This window comes from Octodon degus, unplaced genomic scaffold, assembly GCF_000260255.1.
Source record: "Octodon degus isolate 3935 unplaced genomic scaffold, OctDeg1.0 scaffold00110, whole genome shotgun sequence".
NCBI lineage: Eukaryota > Metazoa > Chordata > Mammalia > Rodentia > Octodontidae > Octodon > Octodon degus.
Genome location: NW_004524686.1, coordinates 3,767,189 through 3,776,652, shown reverse-complemented (window position 1 = coordinate 3,776,652; position 9,464 = coordinate 3,767,189).

Sequence of the window (9,464 nt, the reverse complement as noted above, 5' to 3'; positions counted from 1 at the left end):
CACTCTCTCTCTCTCTCTCTCTCTCTCTCTCTCTCTCTCTCTCTCTTTCTCTCAAATAAAAAAAAAAATTTGATAACCTGACTACAGAGTTTAAGGGGAATAGTTTTTTTTTTTTTTCTTCTCTTGTCAAATATATGTGACTCCACAAGTTTGGTTCATCAATTTATTTTGCCTTTTTCTGACTGCTAGCACCACTGGCAGACATCCAAAGGAACAACTTTTTCAGGCTTTGCCCAGAGGAAGTCTGTGATTTTATTCCTAAATTATTCACTTTCTTGTTAGGTGCTATAGAAATTAATGTACTGCAGCACATTGCTAATAATTTCATTTAATCTATTATTGCTTCACACCTAATTTTATGTTTTTATTTATTAATAACCCTTTTGCATTTTAAATAAAGAAATGTCTTCTACTTTTGCTATTCATTATTCATTTAATGTTAGTTGAACCAAAGGTTAGATGTGATGGGAAAAAACTTTGTAAGGAATAATAGTGTAAAGGAAATACTTCATTAATACTGCTGGAACAAAACTTAAAGAAACACAATTGGATCTACTTACATGTCTGTACTGTGAGTTACATTTGCACACAAAATCTGTAGCTTTAATTAGATGAAAAAAAGTCATTCATGCTTTATTTATGCATCTTCATGTTAGAGTAAAGCAAATACAAATTTCTTTACTAATAAACATTTTTAAAGCTTTCAATTATAATTTACACATAGATAAATACAATAAAAATGTATTATTATTTTTTCAATGCCCAGATAGTGAAAAATAGCTACTTGATTAAAAAATGTATATATAAATATATATGGTCTAAAGTACCTTAGGCAAGCACAGGGGACCAGTGCTTGATCCCCTCCCAAGGGGGGCTGAGATGGGGAATGAGATTGGGCGTGGTAGTGTGTGCCTATAATCCCAGCACTTGGGAGGCTGAAAACAGGATGATCACTATGAGTCTGATCTGTGTTGATAGTTTTCAGTATAAAGGTCTTTTACTTCCTTCATCAGACTGATTCCTACATATTTTCATTATTCTGGATGCTATTGTATAAAGTTATTTCTCAGTGAGTTTGTTGTTTTTATACATGAATTCTACTGATTTTTGAGTGAATTTGTATCCAACTATGCTACTAAATTTGTTTATTGAATCTGCTAAGTTTTTCAGTGGAGTTTTAGGGGTCTTCTATGTAGGCTATCACGTCATCCATAAACAAAGATAATTTACCTTTTTCCTTTCTTATCTTTGTTCCTTTTACTTCTTTTTCTTTCCTAACTGGTCTGCCTAATGTTTCCAGAACTATGTTAAATAGGAGTGATGACAGTGAATATCCTTTTCTTGTTCCTGATTTTCGAGTGAAAGCTTTCAGGTTTGGCCATTTAGTACAATGTTGGATATTAATTTGTTAAAAACAGCTTTACATCAAATTGAAATAAAGGCCATCTCTTCCAATTTTCTGTATGTTTTAATCGTGAATGAGTGCTGTAATTGTCAAACTTTTTTTTTTAATCTATTGAAATGACCATATAGATTTGTCCTTGCTTTTGTTAATATGGTGTATTACTTTTAGTGATTTGTATATGTTGAACTGTCCCTGTATCCCTGGCATGAATCCTACTTAATCATGGCATATAATCTTCTTGATCATTTGTTAAATTCTGTTTACTAGTATCTCACTAAGGATTTTTGCATATGTTCATTAAGGAGCTCAACCTGTAGTTCTCTTAACTGGTTTTGGTAATGCTCCCTTTCAGGAATGAACATGGGAGTACCGCTTTCTTAAAATTTCATTAAGGAGTTTAAGAAGTTAGTTCTTCTCTAAATTCCTTGTAGAATCAGCAGTGAATACATCAGGGTCTAGGATTTTCCTTGTTGGTACGCTTTTACTTACATCTTTAATTTCATTGACTTATATTGCGTTACTTAGAATTTTAAATCTTCTTGATTCAGCTTTGGAAATTCATATGTGTCTGGGAATCTTTCCATTTCTTCAGTATTTTCTGCCTTTTTAGAATACATATCCTCAAAGTAGGTATTGCTTATAGTCTAGATTTTTACAGATTCTGTTGTGATGTTATTCTTTTCATGTCCATTTGCATGGATTTGCATCTTTCCTCTTTTGATAAGGTTGGCTAAGGGTTTAGCAAGTTTTAATCTTTCAAAGAACCAACTCTTTTATTCACTTATTCTTTGTATTGTTTTTTAGTTCCAATTGCATTCATTTCTGCTCTTATATTTCTAATTTTCTCCCTTACAAGAGCTTTGGAGTTCACTAGCTCTTCTTTTTATCAGGCTGTTTATTTGAGGTCACTCTGTTTTACTGATTTAGAATTCACCAGTATAAATTTCCCTCATGGGACTTTCATTGCATCCCATAAGTTCTCATATGTGCTACTGGCATTATCATTTAATTATAGAAACTGTCTAATTTCTTCTGTAATCCATTGTTTGTCCAGGAGGGTGTCATTGAATTTCTATGTTTTTATGAAGTTTTTGTAGTTTCTTTTTACATTGATTTCTATTTTCATCTTATAATGTCTGTTAATACAAATGGGATAATTTCAATTACTTTGCATTTACATATGCATGTTCTGTGATCTAGTTGTAGTCTACCTTGGAGCATGCTCCATGTACAGATGCAAATGTGCATTCTTGATGTTCTGGGGTGGAACACTCTGTAAACATCTACTAAGTCCATTTTTTGAAAAACTTATTATGGTTCTGTTATTTCTTTTTGAGTTTTTTTTCCTAGTTGATCTGTCTGTTTGTGACGATGGAGGATTGAGTTATCCCATTACAATTGCTTTAGTGCTCATTTGATTTTTCATGTCTGTTAAAGAATACATAAAATGTAGAGCAGCAGGCCCATAGCTCGCCTGCTGTCCAGTGACTGCCACCAAGGCACTGTCACTGCTGGGTGTGGGCCCACAAGGTCCAATAGCCTCTAGTACCATGTCACAGAGTGGGGTTCCCAGACTTCAGGAGGAGAACCTGTAGGGCTCTTGGTAGAATTGTGCTTCAGCAATGATGGGAACATTGGGGTCGGGGAGATGAATCAGTGGAATAAGCGCTTCCCTGGCAAGTGCAAGGGCCAGAATTCAATCCCCGGGTCTGAAAAAAAAATGATGGGAACATTGACATTAAATTCATTGCACTGCTGGGCATGGTGGCACATGTGTATAATTCCAGAACTTGGGAGGGTGAGGCAGGATGATAGCTTTGGGTTTGGGGACAACTAGAACTGCACAGTGAGATCCTGTCTCAAAATAACAAAATAATAACAGTAATAACAGTAATAATAATATGCAGATGGATGCAGATTGTCAATAAAGATCACTTAACTACATAAATTGTACTTAAGTTATAGAGAATAAGGTAAAATAACAAATTCCCCTGGGGTGGTGCACTAAGTTGTTGTTTTTCCAGTAGGACTCTAGTTAGACACATTGGGTGGTCAATTTTTTGGCAAATGCATTTATTCAGTATCTTTTATCCTTCATTAATTTGGATTTCTGGATTTAATCTTATTGCATTCAACTTTTTATGTCTATTATTTTTATTTTATTTTTTTTTTTTTGTACTGGAATCAAACTCAGGACTGTGTGCTTGCCAGGCAGGAGCTACATCCCCAGCTACTCTGCTAAACTTTTGTGTGTTCTTAAAATTAGGTTTATTGTAGGCAAACCTATTTCTACTTTAGAAGATTGGAAACAGGAAAAAAATATTATTGCCAAATTCTTGGGTGACTATTACAATTGTATAGGGTGAAAAATCAATTAATTGGGGAGCAGAGGGGCCGGGGAGATGGCTCAGTAGAATAAGCGCTTGCCTGGCAAATGCAAGGGCATGAGTTCAATCCCTGGTTCTGCCAAAAAAAAAAAAAAATTAAGAATTTTTAAAAATCAATTAATCATGAAAGTTTCTTCATTAAACCAGGCCTGCTTCCCATTCTGTCATTCTTTATCTTTTCTACAGCATGATTTTTAGAAAGGCTGCATCTTTGATATGCTCTGTATATTATACTGTATTGTTTCACCTTTCCACCCTAAATTCAGGTTGTTAAAATAAATGTAACATTTTAACTGTAACAGACCAAAGAATATATGAAAAATGGAAAGATATTCTTTGTTCTTGAGTAGGAAGAACCAATATCATGAAAAAGGCTGTGCTTCCAATTTTGTTATATAGATTTAATGCAATCCTGATCAAAATTCTAAGAGTGTATCTCACAAAATTAGAGAAATCAATTCTAAAATTCATTTGGATGTGGAAAAAAACATAGAATAACAAAATAAATTATGGGTAACAAAGGAAAGGCAGAAGACACTACAATCCCTGACTGAAAATTATACTACAAAGCTACTGTAATAAAAAATAGCATGTTGCTGGCAGAAAAAAAAATCAGTAGACCAGGCTAGAAAATTCATAAATAACTCCAAACATACTCAGCCACCTTATCTTTGACAAAGGAGCCAAACACCTTCACTGTAAGAAAAATAGTATCATTAATAAATAGTACTGGGAAAACTGGATTTACACATGCCAAAATTAAAACTAGATGCATATCTTTCACCGTGCATTATACTAACATTGAAATGGACAAAGATCTAAGCATTAAAACAGAAACACTAAATCTGTTGGAAGATAGAATAGGTAAAACTCATCAAGACATTAGTGAAGGCAAATACTTTATGATCAAAAACCTAATGAGAAGGAACTATCACAAAAAAATTACTAACTGTAACCTCCTCTTATTAAAAACTTTATGCATAGTGAAAGAAGACATTAACATAATGAAGAGACAAGCCACAGAATGGGAAAAATATTTTGCTATTTGTTCCTCAGAAAAAAAACTGCAATCTAGAATACATAAAAAAACTCAACAAATTCAGATCCAAAAAATTTAAAGATCCAATCCATAAATGGGCATCTGAGATGAATACACACTTCTCAGATGAAAACGTAGAAATGGAAAATAAATAAATGAAAAAAAGTTCAACATCACTGGTCATTCAAGACATGCAAATTAAAACAAGGCTGAGAGTCCACCTCACTCCAGAAAGGATGGTTGTCATCAAGAAGTCAACCGATAACAAATGCTGAGGCACTGTGGGGAAACAGGAACCTTTCTCCACTGTTGGTGGGAGGGCATCTGAGCAACCATACAAGCATTGTGGACATTAGTGTGGTGTTTTCTAATAAAACTAAAACTAGAGGTTCCACTTGCCCCAGCTACTGCCCTTCTTGGTATCTTCCCAGAAGACTTCAAAGCATCTTACAACACACCCATGTCTATAGAAGCACAGTTTGCTATAGTTAAATTTTTAAACAATACAAATGCCCATCAACCGATAGGTGGATACAGATGTGGTTTTCTATACAATAAAATACTACTCAGCCATAAAGAATAAGCCTGAGACATCTCTGGCTAAATGGATATGCCTTGAGACCAAACAAAATAAAATGGTCACATATGTTTAAATACTGCATTGTTTCTCTGGTGTGAGAAACTGAATGTACAAATATGGACCAAAATGTGTAATAAATATTGGGACATGAGAAGAAAATAAATGAGAAGGAGAACAAGGAAAGGGGAAAGGAAAATGATAAAAGGGACAAGCAAAATAAAAAGATAATAGAAGGAAAAGGCGAAATAAAACTTTTATAAATAAGGAGAGCAAGAAGGGTTGAAGAGAAACGAGGTGAAGGGCCAGCCAAATAGTTCAGCGGACTAAAGTGCCTGTTTAGGCAGAGCGCAGGGACCAGGGTTCAATTCCCAGTGTGCCACGCCAGCCCTGCCTCCAGGGCCACGTTGAAATGGTAACTGAGACTGAGTATGGTGGCATAGGCCTGTAATCCCAGCACTTGGAAGGCTGAAAACAGGAGGATCACTACAAGTCTGATCCATGTAGTGAGACTCTGTACTAAATACATAAAAAAAAAAGAAGAAGAAGAAGAAGGGAAGTGAGGGGAATGGGAAAAAAAGAAGCAAGATATATCACGTACAAGTACAATTTCCCTATGATGATTGTTATCACTAACAATCTAAATGTATATTTGACATGTACCAGTAAAAAGTCAAGACAGAAAACATTAGTGGCAAAATAATTTGAATAATGTCCACCATGTTAAATAGAATTTATGTCATTTACATGAGTTGTTGAGATGAAAATAGGAATTCTTTGATTCATTCATGAGAAAAGTGAAAGAAAAAAAGAACATTACCAAAGGACATTAACTTTCACTTATTAAAGGCTAGCAAATAACTCCATAGCCAAATACAGCAATTCAAGATATCAGCAGACATGTTAAATGAGTCAGTACAAAAGACTCAAGGAGAAAAATGATTGCTCAGTGGGAGAACAGTGACTTGAAGACAGGCTTGTCATAATTTGCGCTACTATTACAATAAAACACTGACACAACACCACAAAATATAATCACTAAGCCTTTCTTGGAGTCATATACATATTTTCATTTATCTTCCAGCTGTTCAAAAGAATCTGTCTTGCAAGAAAATAAAAATAAGAGACTTAAATAAATGCAGTATAGGGTGGTGAGGTTGAAATGTAAGATTCCAGAGTCAGGATACCTGCACAGATATCAGCTCCTCCAACATTTTAGACCTTGACCTATATAAACAATAGAGCATCTCTGTGCTTTGGATTTTATAAATACAAATAATAAGTATATGCTCATAAATAGGCAGCACTCTATGGATTTTTTCAGAGATTAAAATATGTAATATACAAGGTATTTAATATGGGGCCAAAACATGATTCTAACTAGCTTAGGTTAAATATAAGGTTTATTTGAGCAGCATTATCTCCAAATAATTCAAATCTCAAACTATCTTGTGGGGATAGACACTTACTCATTGAATATGTATTTTGACAATGTCTGTGTAATACAGATTTGTGTAAGCATGTTTATAAGTAAATATTTTTAATTTGAGATGCAATGAGTATTATCCAGTCATTAATTTTGGCTCAGTCATCACAATGCCTTTACCATAATAATTTTTCTTTACTTTGGCCATCTTCAAGATGTTATAATGACCTAGTCTCCACAGCAGCCACAAAAATTACACCAAACACAAAATTTCATCAATGGGAAGCTCCTGTTATGGCCCAAATTCTTAACATTAGACAGCCCATCAGGGAGATTATATAATTTAAAATGAAATGTGCAACACAGAATTAATATTAGCTCACAAGAAAACATATTGCTGGTGTTTGATCATTTTAGATTTGGATGATCCATAAGATTTCAGCCAACTCCTGGTTTGACAAACACACCTGAAAATGCTAAAAAGTAAAATAATCTCAAATATTCTTGATTCAATATATATTTATCCTTCTCTTCAGGCATTTCCTCAGAAGTCACTGGGATTATTTCTTGGATTTCAAATTGCAATTTGATTTATACTACCTTTGCTTTATATACGTGCATTGTAATTCCCACCTAGACATATGCCACCAGCCTGGAGTTTGTAGCAGATGAAAGACTCTATTTAACAGCTGTTAAATAGGGAAATCCACAGTAGCTTTTACGCAAATGTTAATTACTCTCAGTGCCTTTCTCATAAACCCACCTCAAAGTCAGGTACTTTAAGCTCTACAACAGAGAGATGTAAAAGTGAGATAAGTTATAGGTACCTTGGCAAAAAGAAAGCTGGACTCAATCCTAGAACTGAAAATGTCTAGTTGCCCAGCCCACTAAAACCCACACAGACATAGAAATTAAACAGACATGGGTATTCATAGGGCAGTTACTGTTACCCAGATGGCAAGAGTTTACAAGAAGAGTTCTAAGGACCACTGAGAGAAAAATCAGAAAATATTTTCAGTTTTTGATTATAAAAAGATGCTGGGAAATGTCATTTGGCAAATTAGCAAAGAAGAAAACAGTGCTGAGCCAGGACAGAGGTAGTCTGTTGTCAGTGGTTTTGGAATCCACTAAGTAAATAAGGAATGGATTTGGAACTAAGCAGATGAATACAGTAATTTTACTGGAGCCAGCTGTTTTGAATATTGCATAGACAATCATTTTGTACTTGGTGGTTCAGCTAAGTGCCTGGAAGGCACAGTGGATTTTCTTTTTTACCATCAACTGTTCTCAGGCAACAAGTCGCCTAAGGGGACAGAGGAGGTGACCAATAGCATGATTTGGGATAAATTAGTTTGCCATTCTGGACCTCTGTAAAATCAGATGATTAAACTTCAAACAATCCCCAACTTATATTGTTCAACTCTTCAAAAGTAATGCACATTCAGTAGAAATTGTACTTCACATTTTGAATTTTGATTTTTGCCCCAAAATAATATGTGGGTACCAGATGTTCTTGTCTTGCCAGGCGACAGCAGCAGTGAGCTGCGACCCTCAGCCAGACCTGTGGTCACGCGGGCAAACAATCCACACCTGGTGCACTTCTTGCTAAGCTCCAGTGGTCAGTAGGTTAGGTAAATTTAAATGGCTTTTGTACTTTACAATATTTTCAAGATTACAAAGAGTTTTGGGGACAAACCTGAAGGCAAGGAACATTATAAATGTCTCTCTAAAGTCTTACTGATATAGGGGAATGAAACTCTTAATCTGAAAGATACCTGGGACAAGTTTGTGTTCTCTAAAACCAAAGAATGAATTTTAGGAACAATGGAGGTTAAGAAAAAAAAAATTATTGCAGAAAAGAAAGCTTCTGTCTGAGAGGGACAGAAGGGAACCTGATTCCTGAGGAATCTGTCTTTTAGGGATTTTTGTAGAACAAAACTGTGAGGTGAGGTGGGTCTAATGGAAAACATGGGAACCTGCACATGAGGTGGGACAAAACTATCATCAACCAATAGGATTACAAGTAGAATTGCTTAGGTAAAATTGATTAAATTGGGAGTCCCATAGCAAACAAGCATGAATACAGAACAAGGGCTTTTCCTGTAGGGGGTTGGGTAGCGACTCTGACTTCTTGGAAGTAACTGATACCTATTTAGAACATCAATATCCCACCCTAGGGAGGTATGTGGCTGTATTTGTTTAATCTTTTGCTTTGCAGTATGGCCCACAGTAGAAGTGTCTGTCTCTCCCAAAATTACAAGGTCTTGTCTTCCATACTGGTTCCCTCTGAGTTCCTAGCCCTGTCTGACGACCTAAAATATTTCTATCCAATTCAGCTGCCTGAATTGGATAGAAACACTATCATCATATCCAGTTTTCCACTGTCCCATATTGCTGGAAAAGCAGTCAGCTGTTCCTACTTAGAGACATCGAACATCCTAAATTCTATCTGAATAGGCCAGGAAACCAACATTCTTATTTGCAGGGAAATTCAGATTATCTAACTAGATGAGGAGACAGTGGAAACTCTGGGGCTGAACAGCCTTATCGCAAAATTCTTAAATTCTTGTCTGCTCAGCTTAACCATCCAGATTCATATTGTTAATTCAATTACTTTTATTAAGTACTAT